Source organism: Saimiri boliviensis, chromosome 1, assembly GCF_048565385.1.
Source record: "Saimiri boliviensis isolate mSaiBol1 chromosome 1, mSaiBol1.pri, whole genome shotgun sequence".
Taxonomy (NCBI): domain Eukaryota; kingdom Metazoa; phylum Chordata; class Mammalia; order Primates; family Cebidae; genus Saimiri; species Saimiri boliviensis.
In genome coordinates, this window is record NC_133449.1 from 65,353,750 (window position 1) to 65,369,836 (window position 16,087).

The 16,087-nt window shown below is 37.0% G+C and overlaps 1 protein-coding gene and 1 non-coding gene across 3 annotated transcripts in view; one reads left to right on the forward strand and one right to left on the reverse strand.

Moving 5' to 3' along the window:
* The window catches only part of EXOC6B (exocyst complex component 6B), a 676,956-nt gene that overhangs the window by 106,401 nt on the left and 554,468 nt on the right, over positions 1-16,087 (forward strand). The gene's annotated exons all lie outside the window — the stretch shown is intronic.
* LOC120361855 (U2 spliceosomal RNA) lies at positions 9,576-9,772 on the reverse strand. The gene has a single exon (XR_005577919.1). It is a non-coding gene; the product is annotated as a U2 spliceosomal RNA (small nuclear RNA).

The window sequence follows — 16,087 nt, forward strand, 5'->3', positions numbered from 1 at the left end:
CATGTGTACATGTATCTCTGTTTACCTACTGGAGAGAGAAGTATTTATTTTAAGGAATTGGCTAGCGTGATTGTGGAGTATAGTAAGTATAGTAAAAGCTGCAGTGCAGGCGGGCAAGCTAGCATCCCAGTGAAGAGTTAAGATTATAGCTTAAGTCCAGAGGAACCCTTCTGTATAATTCCCTCTTCCTTGGGCACTGTCAGCCTTTTTCCTATTAAGGTTTTTACCTGTGGTGGAATGAGGCCTATTCACATTTATGGAGGGTAATCATCTTTACTCATAGTCTGTAACTTAAATGTTAATCTCATGTAAAAAATACCATCACAGAAACATCTAGAATAATATTTGAGCAAATATCTGGATCCTATGGCCCCCCAAGTTGCCACATAAAAGTAACTATCATCAAGGGGAAGGGTGTGGTTAAATTCAGAGGATTTCTTTTCTTTATGTTGTTTTCTTCTAGAGGAAAATCTGCAGCGATTTTATAGTTCTGTTCCCCTAACTGGAATAAGCATCTCCAACCTCTCTGCCCTGAGATACCCTGAAGTATGATGGGGATATATGAAGCTATAGGATAAACAGAACCTATGTTTCTGGAATGTTAGTTTTACCTTGGTTTTTAGGCAAAAGGTATACAATTGAAATGTATTTAATATTGAGATAAGAATAGAAATATTATGAGCTGGGCACAGTAGCTCACACCTATAATTCTAGCACTTTGGGAGGCCGAGGCAGGTGGATCACCTGAGGTCAAGAGTTCAAGACCAGCCTGGCCAACATGGTGAAACCCCATCTCTACTAAAAATACAAAAATTAGCTGGGCATGGTGGTGCCTACCTGTAATCCCAGATACTCAGGACACTGAGACAGGAGAATCACTTGAACACGTGAGGCGGAGGTTGCAGTGAGCCAAGATCATGCCACTGCACTCCACTTCAGTCTAGGTAACAGCAAGACTCCATCTCAAAAAAAAAAAAAAAAAGAAAGAAAGAAAGAAAAAGAAGTATTATGGATAAAGAATTTTGAAGCTGAATCATTAGACATAAAATTTTTTTGTTTCTTTTGGTCATTTCCAAGATTTCCTTCTCTCCAGGAGGACATGCTCTCATAAGAGAACATGGTTAGAACACTATGAGAAGTTCTGTCTGAGATGTGAAAGTAGTATTAGTGCCCTAATAACCTTTTAGTAAAGTTCTAAAATTATAGAGAATTTAAGAATCACCTATGAGCCAGGTGCAGTGGCTCACACCTATAATCCCAGAACGTTGGGCGGCTGAGGCAGGCAGATCACTTGAGGCTAGGAGTTCGAGATCTGCCTGGCCAATATGGCAAAACCCCATCTCTACTAAAAAACAAAAAAAGTAGTCAGGCATGGTGGTGCACACCTGTAATCCTAGGTACTTGGGAGGCTGAGGCATGAGAATTGGCTTACACGATAGCTCGAATTTGGGAGGCAGAGGTTGTGATGAGCCATGATAGCATAATTGTACTCCAGCCTGGGTGACAGAGTGATATTATCTAAAAAAAAAAAAAAAAAAAAAAATCACCTATGTACCAACTTCTCAGAATTAACAGATATTAACAGTTTTCCAGTTTTGATTCATATATATGTAAAGAAAAATAGTATATATATATATATATATATATATATATATATGGACAGAAAGAGGTGTGTGTATGCACACACACACACACACACACACACACACACACAGACTTTAAAAAATTACAGATAAAATTTATGTTCCCTTCTTCAGTCTTATTCCTTTCTGTACTCCTCTGAGGAAACCAGTATCATAAATTTATTGAATGTTTTTCTAGGCTCTGCTTTTAATATTTATAAATCATATATTGTTTTGTTTTGTATTTAAAAAGTTTATGTAGATGATTCTTAGTCCTCATTTTGAGATCTGTGTATTCACTCAACAAAGATGAATTGAATACTTAGTATGCGCTAGATATTGCTCTTGGTGCTGGGGATATAGCTATGAATAAAACAGATAAAAATATCCACCCTCTGGGGCTTGCATACTAGTAGACAGCTTATTTCTTTATGTGTATAGATACAGTTTGCTCATTTTAATTACCCTATGGTAGTCTATTATAAATCAATAATTCACTTCTCCCCTGCCAGTTCCAGTGCTGTTCACCAATATTTCTGGCTACTTCCTTTGGCGCAAGGTAGTATTATATTTCCTGGGTTCCCTGTATATATTTACTGGGTTCTCAGTTCTATGTGACTTTTTCTGGCTATGATGTGAGCAAAAGTGGTATGTGTCACTTTGGGCTTGACATTTAATTTCTCTTCAGAGTTCTCTTATTTTCCCTTGTTCTTGAAAAATGGCAATTCCAAGATGCTGGTTGAGTTCCTGAGTAACTTCAGGGAGCAGAGCCTACCTGCCAACCTGTTATGAATGTATAACATGAGTAAGTTTTAAATCTTTGTTTTAAGTCCCTGAGATTTTTGGGGTGGTTATTGCTACAAGATAACTACCCTGACTGATACTGTTAGAGACATTTGGTATGTTTCCAATGGTAATGATAGACAGTGGTGCAGTAAATATCCTTGTTCTCGTCTCCTTGGACTCATATCCAAAATTCTTTGGCAGTGTCGTTCTTCAGATGTTGTCATGCATGCAAATGATATCATGGGGATTTGTTAAATATAGATTCTGATTGAATAGGTCTGGCTGGGGTCATTCCTGAGATTCTGCACTTACTGTCATGCTCCCAGGGGATGCCAATTCTGTTGGTCTAGGGTCTATACCTAGAAGGAGATCAGCTGGATCAAAGAAAAGGTTTACATGTCTTTGATCTTATTCTTGTTCTCTATGGTGATTTCCCCATTCATCCTACCATTGGTATTTTGTGGGAGGTCCTGTTACTCTACCTCCTGGTAACATCTATGTTGTCAAACTTTTTGATTTTTACTAGTCTGATGATTGTGAAGTGATAGATCACTGTTGCAATTTTTATTTTATTTTTATTAGATTATTAGTGAATTTAGGTTTTAGGCATTTGGGTTTTCTCTTACCTACTTGCTGCCTGCTTTTAGGTTGTTTATTTTCTTTTTCATATATACTTTGGATGCCTTTTCCTGTTACATATTGTCTTCCAATGCATGGCTTATCTATTAACATTATATAATTAGTAGTTTTTATTGTATAGTAGTTTTAAGTGTTGGTGTAATCACATTTATTTTTTGGTTTCAAAAATTTTATTTTTAGACATTCTTAAGTTCAGTATAAATATGTGTCTTTTTCTTGAACCAGCTAAAGAAGGTTGCTAACATGACACACCATCATCCCCAATTACTTTAGTGGGGTTTCCTACAGATAAAAACATTCTTCTATGCAACCACAGTGCAACAGAGAATGGACAGTAGCTTTGACATATTTCTAGCACCTAATCAGCATACCCAATTCAAGTTTTGCTAATTGTCTCAGTCATGTTCTTTCTAGCAAAAGGATCTAGTTCAAATCACATGTTGCTTTTAGTTGTCATGTCTCTTTAGTCTTTTTCAGTTCTAGAACTGTCCTCAGCCTTTCCTTGCCTTTCATGACCGTATTACTTTTGAAGGTTACCTGCCAGTTATTCTGTATCTTGCTCTCTTTAAAAAGCTCTCATCTGACGATCTCTGTTTTTAATTTAGACTGTTTAGATCTTTTACATTTCATACAATTATCAACATATGGGCTTAAATCTACTCTCTTCTAATATATTTTCCATTTATCCTACCTGTTCTTTGTTCCTTCTCTATATTCCTGTCTTTTAAAAAAATCAATTGAAATATTTTAGGATGCTGTTTTATATTTAGTAATGTGCTATTATTTATACCTCTTTGTTTACAATTTTTTCTTGTTCTCCTCAAGGTATTGGTTACAGGACCCCTGGGATAGGGGTCTGTAGATGCTTAAGTCCCTGATATAAATTGGCATGGTATTTGCATGTAAGCTACACACATCCTTCTAATACTTTCAGTCATCTCTAGATTACTTAGAATACTTAATACCATATAAATGCTGTGTAAGTAGTTGTTACACTGTTTCGTTTTATTCATTAAATTTGTTTTTTATTATTTTTATTGTACTTTGGACTCTGGGGTACATGTGCACATCCTGCATCCTGCAGGATTGTTGCATAAGTACATACATGCCATATCTCCCCTTCCCCAACCATCACCTACTTCAGGCATTTCTCCCGGTGTTATCCCTCCCCATCCTCCCTGCCCCCTGCTGTCCTTTCCCTCCCCTCCCCCTTCCTCCACCTCTCCAACTAGCCCAGTGAGTGTTGTTCCCTTCCCTGTGCCCAAGTGTTCTCATTTTCATCACACACCTATGAGTGAAAACATGCGGTGTTTGGTTTTCTGTTCTTGTGTCAATTTGCTGAGAATGGTGGTTTCTAGATTTATCCATGTCTGTATGAGGGACACGAGCTTGTCGTTTTTTATGGCTGCATGGTATTTCATGGTGTATATGTGCCACATTTTCTTTGTTTACTCATTGATGGGCATTTGGGTTGATTCCAGGTCTTTGCTATCGTAAACAGTGCCACAATGAACATACCTGTGCATTTGTCTTTATAATAGAACTTTTTTTTTTTTTTTTGAGACAGAGTCTCACTCTGTCACCCAGGCTGGAGTGCAGGGGTGCGATCTCAGCTCATTACAACCTCCACCTCCCGAGTTCAAGTGGTTCTCCTGCCTCAGCCTCCTGTTTTTTAAAAATATATTTGATTTCTAGTTGATTGAATTCACAGATCTGGAACCTGCAAATAAAAAGGGCTGATCGTATTTTATTTTTCTTGTGGTTGTTTCTATCTTTACAATGTATAACTTCCAATGAGTCTTTAACTATTATACCAATCACACACAAGGCAAGATTCTTACAACGATATTCCTGCATTTTACCGTCCTTTATGTCATTGTTGTCATTTTATTGTTATTATGTCATAAAGCCTATGTCAGCAATATAGTGTTACTGCCAATACATGTTCATTTTTCTGTAACTTTTAAAGAAATCAAAAAATTAAAGAGAAAAACTCTCATATATTTACCTACATTTTTAAAAAGTATATATCCAAGTTTGTATCTGGTATTATTTTTCCCTCTTGGTTAAAGGACATTCTTCAGTATTTCTTGTTGGATCAGTCTGCTGGCTATGAATTCTCTCAGAAATGCAGTATTTCTGAAAAAAGCATTTCACCTTCAGTTTTTAAATTGAATTGCAATTCATATGTTACAACATTAATCATTTTTAAGTGTACAGTTGAATAGTTTTTAGTACATTCACATGGTTGTACCATCATCACCACTAGCTGATTCCAGGACAATTTCATTAACCGCAAAAGAAGTCTTGTACCCATCTTCTTTCCTCTTTGCTCAAGCAACCAGTAATCTTTCTGTCTTCATAGATTTGCCTATTCTGAGCATCTCATGTAAATGGAATCATGCAATATGCAGCCTTTTGTGTCTGACTTTTTCCACTGAGCATAACGGAAGGTTTTCAAGGTTCGTTCATGTTGTAGCATGTATCACTGTTTCATTCCTTTTTATGGCTGAATACTCTCTCTTTGTATAGATGTACTGCTTTTAGTTATCTTTTCATCAGTTGATGGACATTTGGGTTATTATCACTTTTTAGCTATTAAGAACAGTGCTCCTGCAAACATTCATTTACAAGCTTTTATGTGAGCATATGCTTTCAGTTTTCTTGCAAATATACTTAGGAATAGAATTTCTGGGTCACATGGTAAACACTTGGTGTATCTCTTTGTCTCTTTGTATGTTTTATCATTTTGAGAAACTAACTGTTAGCTTCTTTTCCAAAGCACCTGCACGTTTTCATCTTCTCAACAGCAGCATAGATGTTTCTAATTTCTCCATAGCCTAGTCAGTACTTATTATTGTCTACCTAGGCCAGGCGTGGTGGCTTACGCCTATAATCCTAGCACTTTGGGAGCCTGAGGTGGTCGGGCTTGAGGCCAGGAGTTTGAGACCAGCCTGACTAACATGCTGAAGCCTTATCCCTATTAAAGATACAGAAATGAGGTGGGTATGGTGGTCTGTGCCTGTAATCCCATCTCCTCGGCTGGGCTGAGGCATAAGGATTCTTGAACCCAAAAGGCAGAGGTTGCAGTGAGCCAAGATCGCTGTACTCCAGCCTGGGCGACAGAATGAGACTCTGTTTCAAAAAGAAAAGCAACAACAACAACAACAAAACCTTATTATTTGCCTTTAATCTAGCCATCCTGGTGGGTGTGAAATAGTATCTCATTGTTCACCATCATTTTTGAAAAATACTCTTGATGGGTATAGAATTTGAGGTTTATAGTTTCATTAGTTCATAAGACATGATTTCATTGTCTTCTGGCTTCTGCAGTTTCTGAGGAGAGATGTATGAGTAACCTTGCCTTTGTCTCTCTGTATGTAATGCATCTTTTCTCTAGCTGTTTTAAAACTTTTGTCTTTATCATTTGTTTCCAGCTATTTGGTTTTGTGCACTTTGGTGTAAATATGTGCACACATGTGTGTATTTATCCTGCTTGTGGTTTGTTTAGCTTCTTGGATCTGTGGGTTTACAATTTTTGTAAAATCTGGAAAATGTTGACATTATTTTTTCAAACCCCCTTTTTTTTTGTCCTTTTCCCATCACCATTTTGGGACTTCAGTTACATTAATATTTATGTTGGACAGCTTGATTAACCCCACAGGTGACTTGAAGATCTGTTCTCCCCACCCCTGCAGCCCTCTCTGTGCTTTATTTGAGATACATTTTGTGGCTGTGTTCAAGCACATTGATCTCTCTCATTTGCATTGTGTAACGTTTTAGTCCCTTTCAGTGACATTTTCATTTCAGAAAATATATTTTTCATGTATAGAAGTTACATTTAGCTTTTTGTGTTTCATTTCTTTCATTATTTGTTTCTTTCTTTACATGCATGTACATTATCCTAATTGCTGTTTTTATGTACTTCTTTGCTAATTCTGCCACTTCTGGCATTTTTTAAGATCTCTTTCTGCAGACTGATTTTGTTTTTCCTGGTTGTAGGTCAGTTCTTTGCTTCTTATCATGTCTAGAAATTTTTGATTGAATAATGAACATTATGTTTGGATTTGGGGGTGCTTTTTTTTTTCCCTTTAGAGAGTGTTGAGTTTTGTTTTAACAAATTGTCTGCTGATTGCAGATCAGTTTTTTGCCTTCAAATCCAATTTTTAAGCTCTACTTAAAGGCCCACCTTTATTCCAGGGGCAGTTCAGCTTTACTAAGTAAGACTTGATCCTTTTATAATCTACTCTGAATAGGTCAGGAGTCCCCAATGACTCTTTACTTTGACTGTTGAGAGTTTGAATGTTTATCTGCCTTGTCTGAGATCCTTGAAGTGTTCATCTTGCCTCCCCCTGGTTGGTCTCCCACTCTCTTTCTTCCTTCCTTTTGCCTATCCATGTGGAATTGCACTTTCTGCATGCCTGTCCTAGGACTTAGCAGACTCAGGGGAACCCCTGTGTTCTTTTTCTGCATTGCTCTTTTTTCGGGGAACTCTGCCACACAACTTCAAGCTGCATCAACTTTCCTGAGTTATTATCACTGATTCTTTTAAGTCAGCAAGGTTGCTGTTCCCTGTTTTGATGTTTTTCTGGCTGTTCCCATGACCTAGAAATCAACTTTAGGTAGATAATCCTGGTAATTATTAAACTCACCTTGTTTTTTTTTCCTTTTTTACAGAGATACCAGTTCTATGTTGCCTGATGTCCAATGTCTGAAAATGGTTGTTTCGTATATTTTTGCCAATATTCTACTTGTTTATGAAGTGGGAAATCATGTCTGTTCCTTGTTAGGTTTTCATAGCTGAAAGTCTGGTTATTTTTTTTTTAACTATAAATGCTGATTATTCTACTGCATTTTATGCTCCCTGAGGAAAGACATCTGAACATCTTTCTATCTCTAGCACACAGAAGAGATTAAATATTTGTTAATGATGCTCTTTGATTAAGAGTGACACTAATATTTTTCTGTGATGAAAGCTTTTATTTCATATTTTATCATACTCTGAATTTAAAAACGTTTCTTATAGATAGTTGCAATTTGCTTTCCATGATCACTTCCTAGAATTTTAGAAACCGTCACTGTCAAAGAATTCCATGCTATGGCAAGGAAGTACCAACATTTAATTTGCTTGGAATCAATATTCTTCTTCTTGCTTTAGCATTCAACCATGTCTGCTCTTCTGATCATGGCTATTCAGTTTGTAGGATTATTTAGAACCCCTTTCCCTGCCTTCTTCCCTTTTATTCTCTGCTTGTATTTTCTTTACTTTAGTTCTGATTGTATCTCTGTTAAGGAGCCTGCATGAGAAGAGGGGAGAGAGTGACCACACATGCAAAGGAAACTTAGGAATTGGCCTTTTGATTCAGTTTTAATAATGTTTGGAGATTGTCAAGAGTACATCAAAATCTAATTTTGGATTTCTGTGATCACTGGACATAATTTTTTTCTTTTGGTGTCTGCTATACAGGTGTTAGTTAGCTATCATTCTTTAAAGTGTCATGGATATTGAAATAGACTAGACATTTGATTATTACTGATTTGTTATAGCTAAAATGTGACTATGCTAGGGGAGGGACAATGGGGAAACAGGGTGACATTCTTTGTTGCCAGGAATCACTGGGTTTTGTACTAATTAGCCTTGAAAAATGTGGAGCTATTTGACAGACCAGATGTTTTCAGCATGAGCCATGTGTCTCATCAGTGAATGTGCCTTGTGTCTGCAGGCAACATTGTTGAATTTTCCTCATTCTATAAACAATGTTCCAAAATATAACTAAACCCCAAAGTATGTTTATCTTTTTGGCTTAATTTCTGGCTTTCTATCCATTCTAAAGTTTCTCTCTAGAGGAATTGCATTTTATTGCACATAGCTCTTCATACCTAATTGTAGTATAAACACCATTCTGTTTACACTAAACCATGTGAATTGTATTGTTTTGAGCCTATAAAATTTTAATTAGAGCAATGATTTCAGATTTAACTATATTTGTACTTTTATTTTTAAATTCAGGGGAAGAAACCTTTCTTCTTTCCATTTACTTGAACAAAGACCTTGATTTTTGGAACACATAAAGGAAAACTTTAAACCGCCCCCCCCCCAAAAAAAAAAAACAAGTAAAACTATTTCTAGTCTTTAGCATTTGTGGTACTAAATTCATCGAAGCAAGAAGACCTAAAGTGTCTGCTGTGAAAATCATTCTTAAAGTCCAAAATAGAGATATAAGTCTTTTTTGTTTATAAGGATGGAACTGAATTTTTCTTATACCAAATATATCATGGGAAATGTGGAAATTAGGAAATTATAAGTATGAAGGAGAAATTAATCACCCCATAATATTGCCATCCATAGGAAAAATATCATGGCTAACATTTTTGTATTTATTTATTTTTCTCTGTACTTTTTTTGTGTGTCTGTGTGTTTTCAGTGATGTATATCTCATACATGCATATATGTTCATAATTTATGTGTAAATATTTATAATTTTGAAGAATATTATGATTATACTTGTGAAATATATACATTTTTTTCAGTGGAGCACCATTCCTGGAGGTACTGCAATGTGAGGTTGATGCATGGAATGCATTAAATAAGTTCTCATTCTATCTCCTTGCGCCAAAATCCATTTAATAAATATTGCCCTCTGATAAGAGGATGTATCAGCTATTAAACTGGTAAGATATACCAGATATTAAATTTGATCTTAGCCAAAAGACCAAGAGGCAATAAGATCTATTTTTGGAATGATTTTCATTCAATAATATTGCAAACATTTTGCTATTTTATTTGCCTTTTACTACTTCTTATTAGATATCTAGGTTAGTTTTTTATTTGCTAATACAAATAACTCTATAATTCAAGAAGCTTATACATATTGCTGTGCATCGTTTTTTTAAAATTTATTTATTTTACTTTAGGTGCATACTATATCTGGCATTTCTCCCCATGTTATCCTTTCCCCCCGCCCCCGCCCCGTACTGTCTCTCCCCTACTCCCTCCAACTGCCCCCAGTGTGTGATGCTCCTCTTCCTGAGTCCATGTGTTCTTGTTGTTCAACACCCACCTATGAGTGAGAATATACGGTGTTTGGCTTTCCGTTCTTGTGTCAGTTTGCTGAGAATGATGGTTTCCAGATTCATCCAAGTCCCTACAAAGGACACTAACTCATCGTTTTTTTATGGCTGCATAGTATTCCATGGTGGATATGTACCACATTTTCTTTGTCCAGTCTATCATTGATGAGCATTTGGGTTGGTTCCAGGTCTTTGCTGTTGTACACAGGGCTGCAATGAACATACGTGTGCATGTGTCTTTATAGTAGAATGATTTATAATACTTTGTGTATACACCCATAAATGGGATTGCTGGGTCAAATGGAATTTCTATTTCTAGATCCTTCAGAAATTGCCACACTGTCTTCCACAATGATTGAACTAATTTACACTCCCACCAACTGTGTAAGAGGGTTCCTATTTCTCCACATCCTCTCCAGCATCTGTTGTCTCCAGATTTTTAAATGATCACTATTCTAACTGGCATGAGATGATATCTCAGTGGGGTTTTGATTTGCATTTCTCTAAAGACTAGTGATGATGAGCATTTTTTCATATGTTTGTTGGCCTCAGATCTGTCTTCTCTTGAAAATTGGCTGTTCATATCCTTCACCCACTTTTGAATGGGGTTGTTTGTTTTTTTTCTTGTATATCTGTTTTAGTTCTTTGTAGATTCTGGTTATTAGCCTTTTGTCAGATGGGTAGATTGCAAAAATTTTTTCCCATTCTGTTGGTTGCCGATTCGCTCCAATGATGGGTTTTTTTTTTTTTTTTTTTGCTGTACAGAAGCTCTGGAGTTTAATTAGATCCCATTTGTCTATCTTTTATTGCCATTGCTTTTGGTGTTTCAGTCATGAAGTCCTTGCCTATGCCTATGTCCTGGATGATTTTGCCTACATTTTCTTCTACTGTTTTTATGGTGTTAGGTTTTATGTTTAAATCTTTGATCCACCTGGAGTTTATTTAGTGTAAGATGACAGGTAGGGGTCCAGTTTCTGCTTTCTGCACATTGCTGGCCAGTTTTCCCAACACCATTTATTCAACATGGAGTCCTTTCCCCATTGCTTGTTTTTGCTGGATTTGTCAAAGATCAGATGGTTGTAGATGTGTGGTGTTTCTTCTGGGGTCTCTGTTCTGTTCCATTGGTCTCTGTTTCTGTTTTGGTACCAGTACCATACTGTTTTGATTACAGCTAGTGCTTGACTTACGACCATGATTGGTTCCGACAGACCAGTCGTAACACGATTTGGTCATAAGTTGAGTAGGCTATATGTACAGTACAGTACTGTGAAATGATGTTATAAAAATCTTAAGTCATATTTTATCATAATTTTCTTTCATTATTGTTATATATCGTAATTTTCTTTGTTCATTTTATGCCATTTGTATCATGTCTATACCATTTTGTTTCTTATTTTTACATTCGTCAGGTTTAAGTAAAACACTGCATTACCAGTACAACTGGTTTACTATTTGCAAAACATACAAAATTACAAAATACAGGTGCATACAAAAATACAAAATACAGATTTAAAAAATACCATAGGAAACAGTTTCCGAATTGCAAAACATATCAAAATATATAAACATGTACAAAACATTTTATTGGCTGCTGGTGCTTGGCTGCGGATCATTGATGTCGTCATCTGAGGCAGCAATTTCTCCATTTCATGGATGGGCCCGCTTCGTTGCTTTGTTATAACTGTTGATAGCATGGGTGCAGAACCTTTCACAGCTTCATGAATTCTTTCTTTATCTTTCAAAATTGTCGACACAGTCGAGTGTGATAACTTCGTATCACGTGCGATCACATTCACTTTCTTTCCTCCTTCATACTGCTTAATTACCTTCATTTTCGTGTCGAGATCGATGGCCTTTCTTTCCTTCTCAGCAGGCTGAGGCATAGACAAAGACAATTTCCTCTTGTTAGACATCTTGGGAGGGGTTTGATGAAAAATATCCAAGACACAAAACACAAACTGCTGTACCGAGTCTGGGATAACAGTTGAAATGGTGCAGGCGGAGATGGTAGTGCTGCTGGAAGCTGGTCCGCACTGTCTTTCACCCAGCTGGGCAACGTTTGCGCTGCCAGACGTGGAGCAGTCGTGGCTAGCGATTGTAAAGTCGAATGGTCATAAGTTGCATAGGTCGTAAATCAATCAATACCTGTACTGCAGCCTTGTAGTATAGTTTGAAGTTCAGCAGTGTGATACCTCCAGCTTTGTTCTTTTTGCTTAGGATTGTCTTGGCTATGTGGGGTCTTTTGTGATTCCATATGAAGTTTAAAGTGTTTTTTTTTTCCAGTTCTGTAAAGAAGGTCATTGGTAGCATGATGGGGATAGCGTTGAATCTATAGATTACTTTGGGCAGTATGGCCATTTTCATGATATTGATTCTTCCTAACCGTGAGTAAGGAATGTTTCTCCATCTGTTTGTGTCCTCTCTTATTTCATTGAGCAGTGGTTTGTAGTTCTCCTTGAAGAGGTCCTTTACATCATTTGTTAGTTGTATTCCTAGGTATTTTATTCTCTTTGTAGCAATTGTGAATGGGAATTCGCTCTCGATTTGGCTATTTGTCTGTTATTGGTATATAGGAATGCTTGTGATTTCTGTACATTGATTTTATATCCTGAGACTTTGCTGAAGTTCCTTATCATTTTGAGAAGAGTTCAGGCTGTATCATGATTGTAGATACACAATCATGTCATCTGCAAATAGAGACAGTTTGACTTCCTCCTTTCCTAATTGAATACCTTTATTTCTTTTTCTTGCCTGATTGCTCTGACTAGAACTTCCAATACTATGTTGAATAGGAGTGGTGATTGAGGGCGTCCTTGTCTAGTGCCTTATTTCAAAGGAAATTCTTCCAGCTTTTGCCCATTCAGTATGATATTGGCTGTAGGTTTGCCATATATAGGTTTTATCATTTTATGATACCTTCCATCAATACCTAGTTTATTGAGAGTTTTTAGTATGAAGGGCTGTTGAATTTTATCGAAGGCCTTCTCTGCATCAATTGAGATACTCATGTAGCTTTTGTCTTTGGTTCCATTTATATGATGGATTACATTTATGAATTTGTGTATGTTGAACCAGCCTTGCATCCCCGGGATGAAGCCTACTTGGTCATGAGGGATAAGCTTTTGTTGTGCTGTCGCAAGCTGTTTGCCAGCATTTTATTGAAGTTTTTTTTGTTGATGCTGGATATTGGCCTTAAGTTTTCTTTTTTAGTTGAGTCTCTGCCTGGTTTTAGCATCAGGATGATGTTGGTCTCATAAAATGAGTTAGGGAGGATTCCCTCCTTTTGTATTGTTTGATACAGTTTCAGAAGGAATGGAACCAGCTCCACTTTGTACGTCTGGTAGAATTCGGCTGTGAACCCGTCTGGACCTGGACTTTCTTTGGTTGGTGGAGCTCTTGATTGCTGCCTCTACTTCAGCCCTTGTTATTGGTCTATTCGGGTTTTCAGCTTCCTCCTGGTTTAGTCTTGGTAGAGTACAAGTGTCTAGGAATTTATCCATTTCTTCCTGGTTTACTGGTTTATGTGAGTAGAGCTATTTGTAATAATCTCTGATGGTAGTTTGTATTTCTGTGGGATTAGTGGTGATATCCCTTTTATCGTTTTTTATTGCATCTATTTGATTCTTCTCCCTTTTCTTTTTTATTAATCTGGCTAGTGGTCTGTCTATTTTGTTGATCTTTTCAAAAAGCCAGCTCCTGGATTTATTGATTTTTTTGAAGGTTTTTTTTTTTTGTGTGTGTGTGTCTCTATCTCCTTCAGTTTTGCTCTGATCTTAGTTATTTCTTGTCTTGTGCTAGCTTTTGAGTTTTTTCAATCTTGCTCCTCTAGCTCTTTCAATTTTGATGATAGGGGGTCGATTTTAGATCTTTCCTTTCTTCTCTGGTGGGCATTTATTGCTATAAATTTCCCTTTTGACACTGCTTTAAAGGTGTCCCAGAGGTTCTGGTAAGTTGTGTCTTCATTCTGGTTGGTTTTGAAGAACATCTTTATTTTTGCCTTCATTTCATTGTTTATCCAGTTGACACTCAGAAGCAAGTTGTTCATTTCCAAGTGGTTGTGTGGGTTTGAGTGTGTTTCTTGATCCTGAGTTCTAGTCTGATTGTGCTGTGGTCTGATAGACTGTTATGATTTCTGTTCTTCTGCATTTGCTGAGGAGTGATCTGCTTCTAATGATGTGGTCAATTTTAGAGTAAGTGCAATGTGGTGTTGAGAAAAATGTATATTCTGTGGATTTGGGGTGGAGCGTTCTATATATGTCTATTAGGTCTGCTTGGTTCAGCTCTGTGTTCAAGTCCTGGATATCCTTGTTAATTTTCTATCTCGTTGATCTGTCTAATATTAACAGTAGAGTGTTGAAGTCTCCCAATATTATTGTGTGGGAGTCTAAATCTCGTTTTAGGTCATTAAGAACTTGCTTTATGTATCTGGGTGCTGCTGTGTTGGGGGCGTATATATTTAGGATAGTTAGCTCTTTCTGTTGGATTGATCCTTTTACCATTATGTAGTGTCCTTCTTTGTCTCTTTTGATCTTTGTTGGTTTGAAGTCCATTTTATTGGAGACTAGGATTGCAACCCCTGCTTTTTTTGTTCTCCATTAGCTTGGTGAATTTTCCATCCCTTTATTTTGAGTCTGTGTGTGTCTTTGTATATGAGATGAGGTTCCTGAATACAGCATACCGAAGGGTTCTGACTTTTTATTCAGTTTGCCAGTCTGTGTCTTTTGATTGGGGTGTTTAGGCCATTTATATTCAATGTTAATATTGTTATGTGTGGATTTGATCCTGCCATTTTGTTACTGGCTGGTTTTCTTTCCCATTAGTTGACTCATTTTCTTTATTGCATTTTTGGTCTTTGCCAGCTGGTTTGGTTTTGCAGTGACTGGTACTTGTTCCTTTCTGTTCTTAGTGTTTCTTTCAGGAGCTCTTGTAGGGCAGGTCTGGTGGTGACAAAATTTCACAATAATTGCTTGTCCATAAAGGATTTTATTTCTCCTTCACTTAGGAAGCTTAGTTTGGCTGGATATGAGATTCTGGGTTGAAAGTTCTTTTCTTTAAGGATGTTGAATATTGGCCCCCACTCTCTTCTGGCTTGTAGGGTTTCTGCCAAGAGATCTGCTGTGAGTCTGATTGGCTTCCCTCTGTGGGTGACCTGACCTTTCTCTCTGGCTGCCCTTAGCACTTTTTCCTTCATTTGAACCCTGGTGAATCTGACGATTATGTGCCTTGGAGTTGCCCTTCTTGAGGAATATCTTTGTGGAGTTCTCTGTATTTCTTGAATTTGAAATTTGGACTGCCTTGCTAGGCTTGGGAAGTTCTCTTGGATAATATCCTGGAACATGTTTTCCAGGTTGGATTCATTCTCCCCATCATATTCAGGTACACCAGTCAAGTATAGATTAGGTCTTTCACATAATCCTGCATTTCTTGGAGGCTTTGTTCATTTCTTTTCACTCTGTTTTCTCTTGTCTTGTCTTCTCTTTTTATTTCATTGAGTTGATCTTCAATCTTTGATATCCTTTCTTCTGCTTCATCAATTCGGCTATTAAAACTTGTGTTTGCTTCACATAGTTCTTGTGCTGTGTTTTTCAACTCCATCAAGTCATTTATGTTCTTCTCTAAGCTGATTATTCTAGTTAGTATTTCATCTAATCTTTTTTCAAGGTTTTTGGTTTCTTTGCATTGAGTTAGAATGTGTTCCTTTAGCTCAGAAAAGTTTGTTATTATCTACCTTCTGAAGCCTGTTTTCTGTCAATTCCTCACACTTCTTGGTCAAGTTGTGATCCTGTGTTGTTGAGAAGTTGTGATCCCTTGAAGGAGAACAGGTGTTCTGGTCTTTGATGGTTTCATCTTTTTTGCACTATTTTTTTCCCATCTTTGTGGATTTACCTGGCTGTGGTGTCAAGGAGCTGCTTGGTGAGGTCACTTCTCTGCCTGTGGAGGCACTACTGGGTTTCTAGGGACTCCTTCAG